Genomic DNA, 22,526 nt, shown 5'->3' on the forward strand with positions numbered 1-22,526 from the left:
CTTTTCTACCTGGTAGGCGGGAAACATGCAGTTTTATCTTCCTATAACAATATAACCATAAATTTAACTGTACTGAGTAAAGTGGTACTTTGCTTTTGTTATTGTCAGTCATCTGATTAGTACTTCACTGGAGCAATGGGAACAAAACTGCCTCTGATACAGATTTCATCCCCAGGATGCTTCTGCATTCATATACTCAAATAGAATCATATCACCATTTATCTTTGAGAAAAAAATAGCATGTTTACTGTACAAATTAAGACTACTTTTAAAGTAACATTCTAAGTCACTATTACTTACAAGGTAGATTAGTTAACACAAATAATGTCTAATCAGTGGTAGTTCATAGTTCCTGAGAAAACATAATTCAGCCATTTTGGCCAGTAAATTGGCAGCATTTAGGGCCCATAAAGAATTGGATGGATGGTTATACTCAAGAAGCTATGGTCAATGGCTTCATCTTCAAGTGTAAACCAGTGATGCTCTTCAGGAGTTGGCATTGGGATTGGTGATGTTTAGTATCTTTCTTGGGATGTCGACAGTGAAATTGAGTGCACTCTAGCAAGTCTGGACCCTGAGATCAGCTCAGTTTGTTAGAGCATGGGGCTAATACCAAGGTCACTGGTTTGATCCCTGTGTGAACCATTCACTTAAGATTTGAACTCAGTGATCCTTGTGGGTCCCTTCCAACTTGGAATATTTTATGAAATCTGCGAAGCTTGTGGCTGACACTAAACATACAGGGTGTGGTGCGATTGACACATGGGGGGGAAGGAATGTCATCCAGAGGCTTGATAGATGGGCCTATGTGAACCTCATCAAAATGCAAGGTCCCGCAGCTGGGTCAGGGCAATCCCAAGCAGAAATGCAGGTGGGGTAGAGAATGCATGGAGACTAGCCTTGAGGAAAGGTTAGCTGGTGGACAAGAAGCTCAGCTTCATCTAGCAACATCCATTTGCAGCCCCAAAAGTCAACTCTATCCTGGGCAGCATCAAAACAATTGTGGCCAGTAAGTCAGAGGAGGTGATTCTCTTCCTCTACTCCACCCTCATGAGACCCTACCTGAAGTACTTGTGTCCAGCTCTGGGGCCCCTAACATAGGAAAGACAAGGACCTGTGGAGCAAGAGGGGGCCACAAAGATGATCAGAGGTCTGGAGCACCTCTCCTATAAAGACAGGCTGAGAGAGTTGGGATTGTTCTGCCTGGAAAAGAGACAGCTTTAAAAATCTACCCTTGAAGGAGAGTAGGTTTAGATTAGATATTAGGAATAAATTTTTCACCATGAGACTGGTAAGGCACTGGAACAGAGAAGCTGTGGATGTTCCATTCCTGGAAGTGTTCAGGGTCAGGCTGGATGGGGGTCTGGGCAACCTGGTCTCATGGAAGGTGTCCCTGCTCACGGCAGGGGAGTTGGAACTGGATGACGTTTAAGATCCCTTCCAGTGCAAACCATTCTATGTTCCTCTGATAAGAACATATATACCATGGAAAAAAGCCCTGTTTAGCAAACCTGTTCCATAAAAGGAGCATGGACACAAGGAAGGATTCTCTAAAATTATTCAAACCATACCAGTGGTACAGTCCAGTATCTATTCTAGAAAAAAGCATTTCAGCACGGCATAACTCTGAAACATGGCTTATCTACCGGTACAGAAATCATATCCCTTTTTTATTATGTAATAATCAAAAAATTCAAAATCTGGTAGTTTTTTATATTGTAGGAAATTTTTCCCCAGTCATGGAAAATGTAATAAACATTCACAGAAATCAACTTTTAGTAAAAGTTTCTGTCAGAGGCATAATGAAACCTGTAATATTTTAAATTTTGATAAAGCAAATGCATGTTTTTACCATCCAACAGGAAGGTTCCTAAATATTAGTGATAATTTTATTACTGTTTCTGTTAAAAGCTTGTCCTGTTACTTTTGCAAACAATTTTCTCAGGTAGAAAGTGAGAAGCAAGAAATGGACTTGTGCCACTTTAATTTAAAAAAAAAAAAAACAACGAACTGCAAAATCTTGCTGCAACCTGTTATGTCTCCACCTTTGGCCTTTAGTCTGGATGATCAGTGCTGGCTATTCTTCTGCTAGTCATTCTAAGCTCTTTCCCTCACAAAACAGCATCCAGACAGGCTGGCTTAATATAAAAGGTTCACGTTAAAAAGTGGCTGCATTTTCCTTTCTCTTAGAAGCTGAAGAAAAGAGCACTGTGTGTGAAGAATTAGGTATGGTTTACAAAACTCTGGTACATTGGAAATCTAATCATAAAACGACGACTTGTGCTCAAAGGTTCACATAAGTGCTTTCACTGTTTTTTTCTCCAGTAGGTACCATCAAGAGGTGTTTTTTTGTTGTTGTTGTTGTTGTTGTTGTTGTTTTTTTTTTTTTTATGTTGTCAGTTTACTGTTGAACAAGTAGTTAGAGAAAGGATTGTGATTTTTCCAGATGTGAACAAGTAGCCATTGGGAGATGCAAATGTTATGTTTTTGTACTTATGGGTCAGAATACCATAACATACATTTTCATAGAGAACTAAAAAAAAATAGAATCTTTCAGTAAGTGATACACTTCACTGAAAGACAATACATAAGCTAGGTAAGGTTTGACAACATCCTAAGGGGAATATTGGAAAGCAAAATTCCTCCCTTAGCTTCCTGTTTTCAGTTGTGGCTACTTATCTATAAGTTTATAGACTGAAAAATGTCAAAACCACAGTCAAGACATAAGAAACAAATGTTCTTCTAACCCATGACTTTGCCTAGGGAAGCAAGTAATAATGATTAATAATTAAATTAATGATAATTTTTAAAGCTGCATAAGGGTTCTTACTGCTTGAATACAGGTTAGGTCTCACTCCACCTACCTTGCTTCTATCTTTACTGCCATATTTGCTATTCTGAAGGGGCATGATGAAAGTTGATGTTCTGTGGTTGGGAGGACGAGTTTCAAAAAATTAGGTTTAAAATCCTATTTGCTGAAAAAACATACTCTCCTACAAGAGTAATCTTACCAAATTTTTTGCTTAATTTGTGATTATAAAAGTTAAAACAATTCCGGTACAAATCATCTGAGGCCATTTTTACATATTAGATTTCAGTGGCTGAAAAATAAGGAAGGCTTTTATAGAACAGGAATCATGATATTCAAGTTTTGTTAAAATGGCATAAAGAATGGTCATTAAATTATATTACACTTTCTAGGAAAATTAATAGGTGCTGTTGTGTAAGTTTCATAACCCTTACCTTTGATTCCCACTAGTTATGAAAGCAATACTGGACAAAACATCTACCCATGCAAAATATTTCAACTGTAACATAACTTACTCTCTTTCCCCTCACCTGAAGTAAAGTATTCATGTAATGATCTTTAATTCACTGTTCATGCTATAGACTAAGAAGGTAGTTATTGAAATACCTAGAGACGGCAGCATAGGCAAGGCAAATTTCTGCTTTCCAGTGCTTTCACAGTGCACACAAAATCACACAATCATAGAACCACTTATGTTGGAAAACATCTCTCAGATTATCAAATCCAACTATTAAGACAGCATTACACAATCTCTCATTCTAAGGCTCAAGACAGTTTGCCAGTACACACATGCTGGTAATTGAGTTTGGTGCTTTCATATAGAAATTATTCTGAGTTATGCTTGCCTCTCATCACAGAATCCTAGAATCATTTAGGCTGGAAATGACCTTTAACATAATGGATTTCAGCAGTTAAACTATCACTGTCAAGTCCCTAGCCATTTCCCTAAGTTCCACATACACGCATATTTTAAAAACATCCAGGGATGGTGACTTCATCACTTTCCTGGAAAGCCTCTTCCAATGCTTGAAGACCATTTAGGTTAAAAAAAAATAATTCCTAATATCCAATCTAAACCTCCCCCGGTGTAATTGAGGCCATTTCCTCTTGTCCTATTGCTTGTCACTTGGAAGAAGAAACTGACCCCACTCACTCCAGCCTCCTTTCAGGTAGCAGTAATGTTCTCCCTGAGCCTTGTTTTTCCCAGGCTAAGCAGTCCTAGATCCCATTAGACTTGTGCTCCAGACCCATCAATAGCTCCACTGCCCTTCTCTGGACTTGCTCCAGCCCTTCAATGTGTTTCTTGTAGTGAGGGGCCCAAAACTGATTCCAGGTGCAGCCTCACCAGTGCTGAGTACAGGAGGAGTTTCCAGGCAGCGACTGACACAACGGGAGGACACAGTCTTAAGATGTGCCCAGGAAAATATGCGTTGGATATTGGGAAAAAGTTTTTTATGGAAAGAGGGATAAAGTACTGGAATTGTCTGCCCAGGGGTGGTGGAGTCACCATCCCTGGACATATTTAAAAAAGACTGGATGTGGCACTAGATGCCAAGGTTTAGTTGAGGTGTTAGGGCTGGGTTGGACTCGATGATCTTGGAGGTCTCTTTCTAACCTAGTGATTCTGTGAAATTCTGTGAATTCTGTGAAAATCACTGCCCTGGTCCTGCTGGCCACACTGTTGCTGATACAGGCCAGGATGCCATTGGCCTTCTTGGCCACCTGAGCACAGGCTGGCTCATGTTCAGCTGTTGTCAATCAGCACCTCCAAGTCCTTTTCCACTGGGCAGCTTTCCAGACACTCTGTCACCAGCCTGTAGCCCCAGCTGGGGTTGTTGTGACCCAAGGGCAGGACTCGGTATTTTGCTTTGGACCTTATACAACTGGCCTTGTCCCACTGATCCAGCCTGTCCAGATCCCCCAGAAGACCTTCCCTACTCTCCAGGAGATCAACTCCCATCCAGCTTGGTGTCATCTGCAAACTGACTGAGAGTATATTTGATCCCCTCCTCTGGATCATTGTTAAAAAACATTAAACAGGACTTCCCCAATACTGAGTCCTGGGGAACACCATTCATGACCATTGCCAGCTGGATGCTACTCCACCACCACTCTCTGGGCTCAGCTCTCTACTCGTTTTCTTTTATCTGTCCAACAGTGCACCTGTTCAAGGTGTGAGTAGCCAGTTTCTCCAGCATACTGTGGGAAGTGGAATCAAAGGTTTTACTAAAGTCCAGTCTCAAACTGATCTGCTCCATGACCTTACCCAGAACCAAGGTAAGACTGACAGGCCTGTAAGGTCCCCAGATTCTGCTTCCAATCTTTCTTATAGATGGGTGTTACATTTGCAAACCTCCAATTGACTGAGGCCTACCTGGTTTGCCAGAGCTGCTGGTAAATGATTGAAAGTTGCTTTGTGAGTTTTTCTGCCAGCTCCCTCAGTACTCCGGGGTTGATCCCACTCATCTCCATAGACTTGTGTGTGTTGAGGTGATGTAGCAGCTTACCAGCCATTTCCCCTTGGAATACAGCATCTTCATTCTGCTCCCTTTCCCTGTCTTCCAGCTCAGGGGGCTGGTACCCAGAGACTAACTGGTCTTACTGTTCAAGGCTGAGGTAAAGAAAGCATCAAGCCTTTTCCTCATCCTTTGTCACTGTTTCCCCCTGCATGAAGTAAAGGATGGAAATTCTCTTCAGCCTTCCTTTTGTTGCTGATGTATTTATAGAGGTGGCAACGAGCTACACAAAGCAATTGAGACACCACAGCTTGGAGGGCATGAAGATTGAAAAGACTATGACAGCAGCCACCACTGTCTCCCTCAGGTCACAGAGGATATAGTACAACCAGCCTGCTTTGAACAAGGCATCATGCCAAACCTATCATGCCAGACAAGTGCTTTTAACAGCTGCAATTAAAAATACACCAGTGTCTCCAAAGAAGTATATTTTTCCTTCCTGCAAGTGTCTTTTTCTGCCATTCTCTCACTTTCATTCCTCCTCCATATGACAAAATCCTAAGGTCCAAAATGTACAAATGAACCAGTGGCAGGCCTGACATTCAATATCTGGCAATTCCCACTGAGATAGCAAATGGTACTTCATGTTACTGGGAAGTGAACATTCCTCAGAGGATCCCAGCATATGTCTCACAAACCGCACTTGAAATTGAGATTTTTTTTTTCTGCTGCTATACAGAATTCCAGTTTACATAATTTTAAATTAGATCTCAGTATTTTCAGTTATAAGGTCAAAGGAGTATTAAAAAAATCCTAATAAGCTTAATCAATATGCTACAAATAATTTTAAAGCAGGGTATGTTTCTGCACATATTTGCACATATCTACAAAGAAATATAACACAATGTTTATGGGACAAGTGTTCCAAGCAAATCTGTACTAATCTTCCCACATAAAGGCTGACATGAATATTCAGATATTTTATTTGCAATATAACATCTAATTTTTCTCATAGATTTTACCATATGTCATAGGAAGTTAACAGGCAAAAACGAGATGTTAATAGAGATAGGAGAAACCACACATGTAAAGATATCAAATCCATTTTTGTTCACTGAAAAGGCATTGGTATATGGAGCTGTTGTGCTTAACTGTACTGCACTCTGAGATAGCAAAGAAAAAGTAAAAAAATGGTTACTGTGTATAAAAAAAACCAACTTGGTTTAAGGTAAACTCTGTCCTATCTCTTATTATGTCTTCCTTTATTTTTCTACTTCACTAATAAATTTCAGCAATTTACACATGTAGCAGTGGAATTTGCTTTATTAAATTGCAAAGAAAACAAGGAGAATTACTTGTTTTCCTACCTACCTACATTTATCTACATAATTTACTACAGTTACTTGGGATATTATCAGTGATTTATCCATGCTGATCATTGTTTAGAGACAAATGGATCTTTAAGGAGTTAAGAGAAAATAAACTATAGTGGTGTATGAGAAGGGATGTTGAGTGTATTTTTTAAAGAGCTAAAAGAGAATGATTTGAAGTCAACTTAATGTCCTGTACTGTGTCAAGTTGCTTGGATGGTACATTAAGGCTATGAATTTTTTCAGTCTTCTAATCGTAGTCTTTCTGAACAGAGAGACACAAACTGAAAACAAGCAGGTTTTGTAGTACCTGAGGTCACAAAAGAAAAGAGACACAGCTAAAAAGGCTACCAAAGCCAGCAGGTTGGCCTGAGGTATCATTCATAATCACAGAAGCGTCAAAACCTTGCAAATTAATGCCTCTAGCTCCTAACTCATTTGTCTGGTGTAGATGTGGTCACCAGTACTTCATCTCATGACGGCAAGTAATTACTAAGACAAAACCTGAGATTTCCATGACAAAAACCCTCTGAATTGTAACCAAATTACCTGCATTTATAAGATTATTTGAATGTTAAGTTGTACATGTTTGATTAGACAAGAAAATTTTATTTAGCTAATTGTTTTTATTTTTGTGAACACAGCACACTAGAGGACCGTAGAAAGTTTCCTCTGGGATCTGCACAATAACAGCTTCAGAGCTGTGATATACACATACTACATTCTTTGCCCAAATGAATGACACAAAGATTGCCTGTCATAAGTGAAGTCAGTGAACATTACATGGAAAAGACATCAGAACAAAGGAGATAATTTGCAGATGATGTTAGTTCTGTGAGAATAAGAGTGTTATTTTATCAGTGCAGAGTCAGAACAATAGAAATAATTTGCAGATAAAGTTTGAAAGAAAAGCAAGGGGGAAAATGGTATTTTTATCAAAGATAAAGTCTAAAGTTTGTGATGACTACTTTCCTGAAAGATTAGGATGATTCACTGCGGAAAAAGGAAACTAAATAAATAATTCGTCTTCACCCAAAAACATGTCAGAGGAAATCAATGCAGATTTGAAATACCTTGTTTCACAAGTAGGGGCTGCAAATGCTTTTTTCTTTTGTGTTTTTGACTGGTTGGTTGGTTGGGGTTTTTTTGTTGGTTTTTTTTTTTTTTTTTTTTTTTTTTTTTTTTTTTTTTTTTTTTTTTCAGTTATGTTCTGACTCCTGACATACTTTTTACTGTAATCTAGGTTCCCTGCTACATGCAGTCCCTCATGTAGTAACTCCAGTTTTCTTCCATTCCTCTCTTACCTACATTTCCCTAAACTCATCCCAGTCTTTCTCACAGGCTTCTTAGTAGCTTCTGCCTGGCTGTGTGTCCTAACTGGTGTTATGGAGAGCATCCCAGCTCCCCCAAGTACTGAAGGCAGTCAGACACTACCACAGACACACCTGCACCAGATATACTGTCCTGCCAGACTGCACTGATCATGGACAAGCTGCTCATCAGGTGTTCCCAAAAAGCTCCAACCAGATGATTTGCTTCATCTTATACTTAATTTTCCCCCTCCTCCCAAGCTATTTCTGATTTCCATCCTCAACCCCTCCTAAATAAACTACCCACTCTAATTTATCCTTAACTCACTGGCTCTGGTTTTGCTGACCTTATACCCTTACTTGGTGGCTCTGATACAGTTGTCCTGGTACTTCCTGCTTTAGTCCTCCATTCCATGCAACTGTTGGTTCCCTTCCTTCATCCATGGTATCTTGCTGTCTCTTATGTGGCCATCTTATGGATGTCACCAAAGGACAGGACAGGTTATGTGCACTGCTCCCATTTGGCTGTGAGCATTTTGCAGCCCCTCATGTCATTATCCTGTCTGGTGTGCAATAGCCCAGAATCTACACACACATACCTTAAACTTATAAGGGGAAGATTTACAGATACACAGATTTTTAAGGGGAAGATTTACAGACAGACAAACTGACTGTACATGCATATTAAGCTCAAAACTTAGGAACAATGGTACATTGCCCTGGTAAAATCCAACAGCCACACAATATCCATCTCAGTCCCAAGGCAAGTGGAATTTCAGGAATCTCCATAAGATAAGAGATAAGTGATAGTTCTTGATGGGACACAGAAAGAGATTTTATTTGGGATATGTAGATGAATGAGGTTTTTCTACTACAGTAAAGTCAGAGGTTGTAAGAAGCTCACTCCTACTTACAGATTTACTTATTAAATACAAATCTAGAAATTAAACTTTGCAGCAAGGCTATGTGAGAAACACTGAGAATAATAGACTTTTATCTGAATCTTTTGGAAAAAATCAGATATTAGAGCACTAATAAGGAAAATACAAAAGCATCTATACATATCATAGATATCACAGAGACACAGTGAAAGTGCTTTTTAATAAGCATATACAAGAAGGTGTGGAATTGCATATATTATCTAGAAGACTTTGAAATTCAGAAAGACCTACTGACTTACTGGGTATCTCAGGGTGGATCTGGCAAGAGAAAATAGTCATTGCCAAGGAGTAGGAAAGGGGTTGGGATTTATTTTTTTTTTAGGACACATCACTATTTGAACCTTTAATGCAAAAGTTCAATAAGTTTCAAGAGGTGAAAAAAAGCTACTGGGGAGGAGCTACTGTAGGTTTGTTTTTAACTTCAAATGAAATTAAGTGGCAGAGCAAACTAATATGGGGTCATTGTGAAATGAAGAGGCTAACTACATTAAAAAGAAATCAAAGTTTTTGTTCTGACTTAAAAAGAAGACTAAAAGAGGAAAAAAACACTCACAGTAAGATGTCTCAATAAGATTATCTAAAGGATAAATGAACACATGAGAGCTACTACCTACTGAGAGAAACTACATTGAATATACAAAAGCAAACTCCTTTTGAAGCGTAGGTGGGAAAGATATGAGGAGATCATTCTAACTGCATCAGTGATTTTTGGTAATGATCTGAAAATGGAAAAAGAATAATTATAAAAGTGGAAACAAAAGCAGATAATTAATGATAAGCAAAATGGAGAACCCACATGCCCCATATGGATAAAAAATCAGACTGGAGTATAAAACATCTTTCAATTAGCTAGACACAAAAGGCAATGAGAAGAAAGTCTACAAATACATTAAGCAGTCATGGGAAGACAAAAGAAAGGAAGAGACCACTGTTTAATTGGACAGGAGACATAAATATGGATGATATATAGAATTGGCTAAAATGTTCCACACTACTTCAGGTTTCATGCATGGAAGAATTAATTGCAATCAACCAGATCAACCAAACAAAATGCATTTTAAACAGTAGTCCAGGAAAAGAAAAGCTGAAGAATATGTTGAAAATGTGAAAATATAAAGCTTCAGAGAAGTAATTACTTTAGAGACCTTTTCTAACTAGCCAAGGCAATCTCAACAGAGAGATCAGCTGCAAGTAAACAAGAAGAAAGTAGCAGAATAACAAATACATCTCCTCTATCTACTGGGAAAAGGAAAGGCTGAGGAAATAGAAACATATTAATCTAGCTTTGAAAGTAAAAATATTGCAAAATATAAAAAAAAGAAAGCTATTAAAAGAATATAAGACAATCTATAAGCAGACAATAAATAAATAAATTTGCCTGCCACCAGCAAATATAAGAATAACTTTAATAAAGTCAGTGATACTGCTGCAAATTTAATAAACAATCTTGTTAATGATAATCTGAATGTAACTACTACTACAGAGAACCACAATTTTGGAGAAAAAAAATCACAACCATTCCTGCCATTATCAATTGTCAGTCGTCAAGTCTGGAGTCACCAAATTTGGAGAACATCTTCAGTGCTGGCCCAAAGCTGGGACTACAATGTATTTTCAACAATAATTTACACAACTGCAGTGGAACTGTATTCCTATCACTGTAGGGGAAAAAAGTATTTTGCCAGAGAGCATCAGAATTCAAAATGATTTTGATAAAGTTCAGTGTGTTTAAAATTGAGAGGACAAAATTCAACAGAGACCAGGCAAAATACTGATATTAGAAAGGAGACATCATGTGCACTAATACAAAAAGTGAATATACAGTCAAGGAAGAACTGGCTGATAGGAAGCCAAGTGTTAACAGTGATCACATAGCAATCAGCAAGGCCAATGGCATTTCAGAGAAAGGGCATATTTCTTTTTGGGTTATGTTAGTAAGACATGCCTTGTGACAGGGTGTCAATCATTTAACTTCCTGAGCTGGTAGAGCCCTCCAGAGATTATTATACCTTCAAAAGCTGTTCCCTTTCAGAAAGCTATAAACTAGAGAGAGAGAAAGAAAAAAAAAAAAAGACCAACAACCAAACCCAACAGGGTTTAAGTCGTTTAACCAGAATGCAAGATTAAAAGAGTTGTCTTACTATCAGTGCACTCATATGGCATGGTGTTTCATGTATTATGTAAACCTTTTATGGGTAACTGCACCATGATATATTGTGAAAATATCTGTAATCAGCATACAGATTTTCATAGCAACTCCCTTACTGCAATACATTCTTTGTTCTCTCTGATAGCCCAATAGGATAATAATCTCAAACTGAAAAAAAGATGCCTTAATAGAAAAATGTAGCCCAGCTGAAACAAGGTTTGAATCAGGTTTATTTGGCAAACAAATTAGAAAGTACATTACAATTTATTGTAGCATTCTGTTTATCCTTTGAATGGTTATCAACATTTATATTTACTGGAGACACTAAGCAGGGCATGTGTACTGTAGGGGCTTTGCATTCCTCCATGCTTCCTGGAGTTCTTAAAAAAATGTTTATTCCAAATGTTTGTATGCTTTCTCTTCTTTCTATAGTAAAACAAGCATCATGTTTCCTCATCAGAACAAAATGAAAAAATATTAATGATCACTATTGACCATATAATAAAATACTAAGGTCTAGTCTGAGATGTTTGCAAAGGTGATGGACTCCTCTGTTATAACAGGAGTACAAGTTGGGTGTTGGCAATGATGACTCCAGCTGTGGTAAACAGCAGCTGTGCAGAGTTTTGTTACAGTAACTGCTCAGGATGGTTAGAATAAAGTCTACACTCTAGAAGGGGTCCTTGGGAAGGAAAGCACAAAACAATTATAGGTATATTGAAAGAACAGACTCAGTACAACAGTGAGGCCCCAGGGATCAAAGCACATGCTGCAAATGGTCTGTTCCTGGCCACTAAAGGGGTGCAACTTGGAGAGCTCAGCAGAATTGCTTTTAGAGCACAATAAAGAAAATAAAAAACACACACCAAACACATAAATCTGGATACATATAATGAAAATTCTAAGGAGAAAACAAGAAAGAATGTAAGATCACAGCTCCTACGAGAATAAGTACAAAGGAAAAGCATGGGAGCATTGCTTCAGCAGTGTGTCTCCTGGTTAAGGATGCTGCACCTGATCCACACTTCTTCAGCAAAGGAAAAGTGCTATTTGGTTTGATGTTCATCACATTTTGCTTTTGCAGTTTAGAAATCATACATCAAGTGTTATCTCTAACTGTATACTTATAATGAGAGTTTTAGAGTGGCATGTGTATGTGTGTTTTATTCAGCAACACTCTCCTACACAGTTGCATGATTGATACTGCAGTACCAAATCAGAATGAACACCGATGCAACAGTAGAGCGTACTTAGATGTGAGTTACTTTAGCATAGCTATGTTAAAATACAAAAAGATTTTTTAAAATTTCTCTATAGCATAATTAGTGATGATAAAAGGTGTTCAGTTATCCTGCCATCCTTCTTACAATTTTAGAAGTTGCAAGATGCCCGTTCAGTTTCACATACAATATACTAATATGGTAACATGCTGCAATGGCAGAACAAGCTTCTATGGGTTGACATCACCAAATGTAAAGAAACTTCTACTCAAAGCAGCAAGATTCAAGAGGATACAGATCTACAGGATAACAGATTCTCTTTCGGATTGCATTAGGACTAAATTTGCTATACAAAACTGTAAACTATTTGATAAAGAAAAGTAGAATTCATACAGTTGGTACAAAGCTTCCAAATTATCAGTCCTCTTTTACTTGAATGACTGAGCCAAAATAAAATGCTATTTATTTTCTCTAGGCTGCATATCACATCTGGAGTCTTCTCTGTAAGGTTTAGTCTGTAAGTACGCACCCACGCAGGAGAGAATGGAAGAACCCTGCAATTAGAGCCCTACGCAAACCAAATTTTAGGCCTGAGCGTGTAGGATTAAACCAGACTATTTACCTAGCTGTATCTTCTTTGAAACAGGTGAGCAGAAGGAACCTAAGCAGGAATGGGGGCAAGATTGAAGTCTTTTTCCAGCCTTATTGGCTAGAACAGCTGTGCCACTGCAGAGAGATACTAATTTCCAGAAGTAAATTGCTATTCCCCCAGAGCAAGGAAGAAGCATAAGAGAAAATGTGATTCAGAGGAAAATCTGAGTCACCATACTTCCCCAGGCTGGTATTACAATGATGCAGTTCACAAACCACCTCTTGCTGAAGGCTATGCCAATAGGCACAATCTTACCCTAAATAAAGAACAGGACAGTTGTATCAGCAACTTATGGTTTCCAAAAGTAAGCTTTATATGCTGATGTTTAAGGCTTAGGGGAAAATCAAGAATCTAGGAAGTTATGAGACAGAGCACTTGCTATGTTCTCATACTAAAATATCCATGTCACATGCCTTGTGTCTTTTCATAGCACAGAAAGTCCCCTCTGTAGAATCAAAACCCAGATGGATCATTTTATAATGATTAGGCATCACTGTTTAAATGTAGACACCATGAATCATTCTGCAACAGCTGTCAGCAATTTGCCTTGGAAATAAAAGCAATCATCTACCAAGTTTAAAGAGCTACTTTATGGGAAAGGGATGGGAAGCATGTGCTCAATAAAAACAGAAATACATAAAAATGCAGAAAAGCGAAATGATTTAGTTTTGACAAAGTATTCTGTAGTAGTTATAGCCTATGATCATTTAGATGGCTCTGGAGTCATGTGGTCCAACCACAGGGACAGTTCTGAATATTGGTATTCATCATCTAAATGTGATTGACATCACTGAGGTATACATGTACTTTTCTATCAGAAATAAAATAAAGGTGCATTAGTATTAACTACTTGGGAAAAAGACTGGTTTGGCTTTTAGCAATAAACACCCTATAGTTAAAAAGAATTTTTATTTTGTTTTGAGCCTAGATTTGTATGTGCAAAGAATTTTCCTGCTCTACTTTAGAAAATAAGGGTGATCTTACTTTACCAGATCTTCTGTTAGAAAAACGAAATCAGCATACAGGAGGAAATAACACTGGTAGACAAAAATTGAAAAATCCTACCTTTTACATTGGTAACCATTATATTAACAGTGCTGTAAACTATTATGGAAAGATTCAGCTATTTCTCTTAAGAGCCTTTTTTATGCACATGCTTAAAACTGCTGCCATTTTGAGTTTCTGAAACAGTATCTCATAACCCATGTTCCCTTCAAAGGCTCAGAAGCTACACCTGCCCAGCAAGACATGATCAGAATCTACCTAAGACAGTGAAATCCTTTAACCCAGCAATGTGATCTCAGCATCAAGGGCTACTGCCTCGGAGAGCACATGCTTGATGGGTAAGAAGTAAGGGAACTATTTTTATCATTTCTATACCAGCCTAGAGCTGCCTTTATCCAAGAGGCAGGAAAACAGGTCTCTTTCAAAGTCCTCTTCAGCAGAAGATATTTTGCTATCACACCTCCTTTCCACAAATGTAATCTAGTTATCAGGTTAGAGCAAAGGCTGGAGAGTAAAGAATGAAAAAATTCACAGGGGTACATATCTAAAACACAGGAGGTAATATAATTCTGTATGTCTGTTAGCTGGACATGCAGTTGGGAATTTCAGGAACAGGAATATATAATTTTCTGCCCCTGTAGTGCCTTGTTTATGTATATTATCTTATGATGAAAATGAAAACACTGCTCTGAGATTTGCATACTTTATCTTATCACAGTACATTACAGGAAAAAAGGAGGGACAATATCACAGGAGTCCATTGTCCAAGTCTGAGCACTTGCATCAGCCACTGTACAAACAGTGGTACTTGCTAAGCCATTTCACTGGTCTCTGAAATATCCCAGTGTATTCCTAAAGTCGTAACATGAAATATCAAGCTTACCTTTGTGCAAGGAAAGAGTAACTGTCTGAGAGTATTGACCTTCTAATAACGTGCACCTATTGTACAGAACTGTGCTAAGGCTATATTTTTCTGACTTTTGATGAAGAGAAATCACACCCATTTTTAAAACCCTGCTGTGATAATTTAGGCTCAAAATATCTGGCCCCTTTATGAATACAACTTTTTTCTATGGCTATATATTTTTGTGGACATTTTTATTATCTGTGAATGTGATGTTTAATGTAATAGGAAAAAAAAGGAGAGGAGAAATGTATTCTGCGAGACTACTGGACAGCTAAACATAATTCATTAGGTGAGATGGGCAGTGTATAGAATGAGAAGTTAAATCATGCAGCAATGACCTTGGACTGAGCAGATTTTCTGAGCTAATGTACTGAATTTTGAATTTACTTTGTGAAGAGGCCCTTTTTTATAATGCAATAAACACTATAGAGGGGAATTCATATAATCAAATGCAGATGACTGCATTAAATTACACGTAAGATAGCTGTCCCAGAGCAAAGAGAGAAAAACAGCCACCTTAAAGGCACAATCGATTCACATACCTGAAAGAAGGCAGACCTAAAACCACCTATTTCTCAGCATTCATTAAAGAAGAAGAAAGAGATGATCAGTTCAATATGCAGGCATCTCTATTATTCCAGTATTGGATGGAATTAATTCAATCCAGAAGGACTAAGAAATTCTGGTCTTTATAGTTAGCCTCAGGCACCCAGTTTAAATCTCATCCAGGGATTTAATTTTAGAACTGGGAGATGAGGAACATACCAGATATAATAACAAGGCTTACCTCCTACCTCCTTCTCTAAAAATACACAGTTTGCCTCCCATTTGCAATATACCTCAAAATGAGCTAACTACTGAATCATTTAAGGTAAATAGTTTTTCCAAGGAATTTCTTCATTTTGGGTTCTTTTCAATCATGAAGAACATTTTTATCCATCTTGCAAAATCTTCCTCAATTGAATTCAAGGAAAACCTGTGATTTTTTATCATGTTGCCTTTTTTTTTTTTTTTTTTTTTTTTTTTTTTTCCTTTTAAGAAAATACTAGAAAAATATTAAGGAATAGTACTTTGTTCACTTTCTCTCTTAGAGCATTATTAACTTCAGCCTTATTTAGCGTCTGACTAAACTTACTTGACTGGCAGCACAAAGGGTGCATATGGAAGTAAACACAGCGATAGCACCAGGCCTGCACTGCTTGGGAACTGCACAGCATCTCTCCATATAGACCCATTGTCTTCTAGAAGTTTAAGCTCACTTTGGTTTTTATTTTAGAAACCAGCAAGACCTGAAGTAGTTGAATACTGTGTTAGTAAACATAGGTGTTCAGCTGGGACCCTGTGTTGTGGGGTTGTGTTGTTGCTACAAAATGACTTAAAATGCATGAGGCATTTTTAAACAGCAAATATCATATAAGTTCTGAAATTGAAAAATGTAGCTTTCAGAATGTAAGATATTATGCATCTGTCAAAACCACAGAAGCAGCTTCATATCCATTCTTTTCTTCTAAGAAAGAAGTGCCATGCTACCCACAAAGTATAAGCATAATGCAGTATTTGTAGTTCAGCTGCACCAAAAGAAAAAAACTGAATAATTTGAATCAAAAGTACCTTTCTGTAAATGAAGAAGAAAAAGAATAATTTTAGCATACTACTTTATGTCCTGGTCATAGTTATTTTAATTAAGCTTATTGACTCCTGTCTTTTCCAAGAAATATGTATTATTATTTATAAGATTTTTTTAATATTAACTGTTATACCACTGACTGTTTATATGTCAATCAATATCAGTACTAAAACAGATATGAAATATCTGAGTCTGCTGAGAACTAGTGACAAAATGCATCACAAGTTTCAAGTCTTTGCCAAGACACAATGCCATGAAAACAGTAGGCTGAGGACAAAGATAACTGAGTTCCTTTGCCAGCATCCTTGCTCGTTTCATCTCCAGTCTCTATCAAGCTAATATTTTCTTCTCAATTTTCTATTTTGAGGCTTTGAGATAATAATGATTAGGTCATTAGGTCATCTTAATAAAGACCACTGAGATACACAGAAAATAAACTAAGGAAATGCAAGTAATTTTAATGAAACAGAAATAGATGCACATATCTAGAATAAGTTTCTTATTCATCATATCTGCTAAAAAAACCCAAAGCTATAATGATAGAAAAGTAAAATTTCTGTAACAACTTTCACTGAAATATGTAAAATAAGACATTTGCTGTTATAAAATCATCAGTTTAGGATCCATTTTAAAAATGCCTTCAATGGCTTCATTCATCATTCATTTCAGAGAAATTAACAAATTCTCCATACTTCTGGGTTTTTTGTTTTTTGAGACTCATTGGCACTACCACACATGAACCTGGGTCCAGCTGTCCAGACTTTTGTTACAGATTACTCCAATTCAGTCAGTAGGTTTAGCATAGAGAAATCTACAACCTCTGGGTCCTTAACATGGATTAAACCATGTTATTAAACTATGGTTTTTGAACAACAGAGTATAATGAAAAAAAACTTGCTTAATTTCCAGTGCCTACTAATTAAAATCCCCTTAAGTACTCTGAATTTTTGTTTTCCCCATACTGTACAATTTCTTCTTCTCCATGAAGGCACACAACTAAAATTCCACAGCTTCAGAGATAACCAGAGCACAATTAAAACTGTGCATTCTCTGCAAACAACCATTTGCAAAAGCATTTAGGTGTAGTTCCAAAGTTAATAATTCACTGTCTCCATTAATTATAAAAAGCTAAAGTTTTGCTACAAATGTCTGTCTTAAGAAGATCTAAGGAAGATAAGCTTTGGATGTGTTATATAAAAGCACTTAAGAGCAGTATTACATTATTAAAGGGAAAGCTGCCTTTAAAACTGTAATTCATCAATATTCACCCTTTAAAACATTTGACTAGTACATAAGTGACCTTGAAATGGGTTATGAATCTTCAGTGTAGGATGCATAACAAGTCATGGTCAATTAATACACAACAGAGCCCATAATCATGGAGATTATTGCCTGTTCTGGAGAAAACAGTCAAGGGCATTACTGCCTAATTTAGCTTCACAGTCAAATTGATAACTTCAGGACCTCCAGTACTCAGAAGCCATAGCAATGAGCACTCTGGAAACACACACAGATGTCTAATAAACAGTGATGCTCTACAATGATGTTTAAAGATCTGTAAAACTTTAATAAAATAAACATTAGTGCCATAAATGACATTTCATAACCTTGCTAAAACAAAATTACATGGTCCAGAACATTTTCCCTACTGCTATTTCTCAATAGAGAGCTGCACCCAAGAAAGAGTTTAGCTCTGGGTTTCTGCAGAGGTATTGCCTAAGAAAAGTGTCCAGGTCCTCACTGGAATAGGCCACTTCATGGCTCAGACCAGGCAGCCATTAGAAATACTCTTTCAGCTCTTCAGAGCTGCAGATTAAGCAAGCACCATGCATTGCACCACTCTTCACTATCTCACTTTGATCAGCCCAACCAGAGAAAAGACAGCAAGGGCTAGATAAAGAGAATAACCTTAAAATAGGAAGAAAATATGAGGCTACATTTTTTTTCAATTTAGACTGTGTAAGAGTGCATTGATTTTAATGTTTATGCTTTATTTCTGTAGAGACCCTGAACATCATTAAAACACTTCTCATTAATATCCACTGTAATTTTTGTAGATGGTTTTTCACAGCAATGACCTACCCTCCCTGCTCCACACCCCCAAAAATTCAGATGAAAAACTTCAGTACCAAATGATAATTGATCTTTTTTTCTAACTTAGAAATGAGTTTTCCATATGTCCTGAAGCAGGTGAAAATAAATGAATAATAAATAAGAATGTTTTATACTTGCAGTATTTGAAGCCTTTAATCTGAGGATTTTAATAGGGCTCTGTAAAGTATTTCCTAATTAACCTTCACTTTACTATGAACAAGACAAATCCTTGTAACTTTCCTGTTACCTCAGATGAAAAAAAAAAAGAGAAAAAAAGGAATGAAACTGTAAGGTTTTTTCTATTTTGCACCCCCATGCTAGCTCATAATCAATAATGTAAAACATTTCTTTAAGGTATAATACCTTATATTGCCATTCTTCACACACATAAATCACAGTGAAGCAATGTTCTAAATTCTAGTTAACTGTCCCACTTGGAGGCAAGGGCTGAAGTCAAAATACTTCTGGTACTTCTGTTAGTAAAGCAGTGAGGAGCCAATATAAATAGTGGGTATACAGATTCTCCCTCTTGCACCTCAAGACTCTGAGCTACAGAAATATGAAGAATGCCTCTTCAGACAACCATCCGGAAGAAAAGATGCTGAGGTCAATATTTCCTTGTTCCCAAGGAAATCATCACTGCTGTCATCACAGGACTGAGGACTCTGCATGGCTCAATGGCAGGTACATTAAGACACATGAAAAGTGATCTTTTAGACCCAGGAGAAAATTTCCTGTCCTAAAAGAAGGACAAGTGGGTAAACCAGATTGCTGGCACCATCATCCTCATCTTCCCCAGCAATATTAGGGATCAAGCAAAGCAAAGAGATCTGTCAGCAAATACATTCTACTCAAATTAGTGCCTTGTCTGGAATGCTGTGAAACTGGTTTTTCCAGCAAAAATACTATTCAAGGGAAAAAAACCAAACCCAAACCTAACAAACCCCACCAAATAAAAAGTACAAAAAAACCTCCAAACAAAACAAAAACAAACAAACAAACAAAAAACCAAACCAACAAACAAAAAACCCACCAAAAACCACCAAACAAACACAACAACAACAAAAATAACCACTACCACCGCCCCCACCCTCGCCCCTATCCTCACAGCCTGACTCAACTATTCTATAGTTAATCCAATGGCTTGGCTGCACTGTTACTTTCCAGTGTAACTTCTCTCACTCAAGGAAGGCTGAATTGACAGAAATGAACTCAAATTCTGATGGTGCAGCATTCATGTCAGTCAAATTCAATAGATATTGATTGATTCCTCCCTCTCCCTTTTCCACGAAGTGCTGAAGTAGGATAGGGGTCAAGGAAACAATAAAGGAATTCTGGAGATTATTTGAGATAAAACTCTTCTTTGTCAGGCTCAGAAAAGGGGAAAGTCATCTTGATTGCTGAAAATGCTGACTGAAAATTCCCATGTCAGGTCTCACACTGATGGTTTTTCATGCACCCTGTCATCAGAGAGTAAATCATGAAGTTAAATGCTTGAGTTTCAGAAATTATTACAGGGAACAGTAAAGGGAATTTTGTAAAAACAAAGCATAACTTATATGAAAAGCTTAAAACACCTCTGAGGTTTAATTCATACAATCAAAACAGTAATCAGAACGACATGTGGCTATATATTCAAAAATGTACATGCACATGACACATAAAATATCTCTGACTCTAAACTAAAAATAAAATTTCACAGAAGAAGTAGTAATCATCTTATTTATTTAAAAATTGAGTTATATCACAACACTATCCTTATTAAAATTCTGTATTTGTTTATTTGAAATAGTTGTATTGAACGCTGAGAAATGAAGACTGACAGATCCAAAACCAGATATTATTATATCATTCCATGCATTACCCTACAAAACTCAAATATTTTCTGCAATTTATTTACTAATCTGTTGAATGTTTTTATTTGCGGAAGATAGATCATCTTTTTACAAGATCCAAAATTACACCCAAATGTTGTTTGTTTTTAAATCTGAAGCCTAAACAATTACCTAATTACAAAATTTGTCCCTCAGTCTAAAGTTCATCACTCTATTTGCCAGTACACACATGCTGGCTATCAAGTTTGGTGTTTCCATATAAAAATTATTTTAACCAAGATACCTTTGCCTCCTAACAGAGATTCCTAGAATCATTTAGGTTGGAAAAGACCCTGAAGTCAACTGAGTCCAACCACAAATCCACAGCTGCTGTCAGTAGGTGTTTCCCTAAGTGCCACATATAAACATCTTTTAAATATCTCCAGGGATGGTGATCCAACCATTCCACTGGGAAGCCTCCTCCAATGCCTGACCACCCTCTTGATGAAGAAATTTTTCCTGATATCCAATTTAGCTTTAGATTTAAAGCTCCCCTAGTGCAACTTGTGGCCATTTCCACTTGTCCTATCACTCGTTACTTGGAACAAGAGACAGATCCTCACTTAACTAACACCTCTTTTCAGGTAGTGGTGGAGAGCAATAATAAGATTCTCCCTGAGCCTCCTTTTCTCCAGGCAAAAACCCCCAGCTACCTCAGTCATTCCTCATCAGACTTGTGCTCCAGACCCTTCACTAGCTCTGCTGCCCTCGTCTGGACTTGCTCCAGCATCTCAATGTCTTTCTTGTAGTGAGGGGCCCAGAACTGTACACAGGGTTCCAGGTGCAGCCTCATCAATGCCAAGTACTGCCCCAGACCTGCTGGCCACACTGTTGCTGATACAGGCCAGGATGCCATTTGTCTTCTTGGCCACCTAGGCACACTCTGGCTCATGTTCAGCTGCTGTCAACCAGCACATCCAGGTCCTTTTCATGGGGCAGTATTCAGGTACTTTGTCCCCAGCCTATGGCACTGCAGGGTATTGTTGTGACCAAAATGGAAGACCCAACACTTTGCCTTGTTGAACTTCATACAACTGGCCTCAACCCATCTTGCATTCTCTCCATCTTTTCCTGCCATTATGAGTGAAGTACTGTTCTGTTAACTTTAGCTGTGGCTCCTTAATGATTAGGGAAGGGATTGTTACAGAGTGACCAAATAAACCCAGCCCACTTAAGAAATAAGGCCACGAAAACAAGGCTGCAAAACAAAACAGGTGAGGACAAATAGAACACATAGAGCTGAAGAACATAATTCAGGGCAACTGGATTATCAATATAAATGTACTCTCAAGGCAGATTCACTGATAGCTACTATTGCACAGCATGACTGTATCAAAGCAAGATGTCATTAAGGCACCCTCATTAACAGTGCCTGCCAAGGACAGGTAGAGTGCAACTCATCAGAACTGTGACTCCTACCACCCAGGAGCAGGAATGTAAGAGCTGAAATGGCTTGCTGCATAAAAAATATTTACCAGGCAACCAGTCAGGACAGAGATGACTTGGAATGTGATAATGGAGCAGGAGGATGGCTGACTGTCTGGTACCTGCAGTGGCTGAGATTTATCTCATACTTATCTCCGAGCAACAGCAGAATTTGCGCTGTCTTTTTGCTACAAGTGCCTCAACACCTGCTGTGACTCGGGAGCCATGCAGCCCAGGAGCAGGCTGTTTCAAAAGCATTTGGCACTTCACTGTGCTGCCTCCCACCTGATCTAACTCGGCTTTGCTTGTGACTCATTTAGCCCACTAATCTCAGGAGAGGCAGGCTCCATCTCATGCATTGCTGTTACTCTGGTGCTAGTTAACTTATGATGGATTCTAGTATATTGTGAGACATTGCTGATTGGATCAGATCAACTTATTTTCATAACCACCTTCACATGTCGTTTTTGCAGAGACACAGGTGTTTACATTTCCATAATTCCACCTGTTTTACATCTTGTGGTGTGCATTTTAGCTCTACCAAATTTCTGCCTGCTTCTGTTATTTGTTTTATAATGGTTTGTCCCTGTACCCCTTTTGGTTTTTCCCTGGTATGAGTCCTGTCAATCACTCTTCAACCCTGCCCAGATGGCTAGGAAGTTCTAATGGGGGGCTAGGGTGATTGGC

This window comes from Zosterops lateralis, assembly GCF_965231275.1.
Source record: "Zosterops lateralis genome assembly, chromosome: 3".
Classification (NCBI taxonomy): domain Eukaryota; kingdom Metazoa; phylum Chordata; class Aves; order Passeriformes; family Zosteropidae; genus Zosterops; species Zosterops lateralis.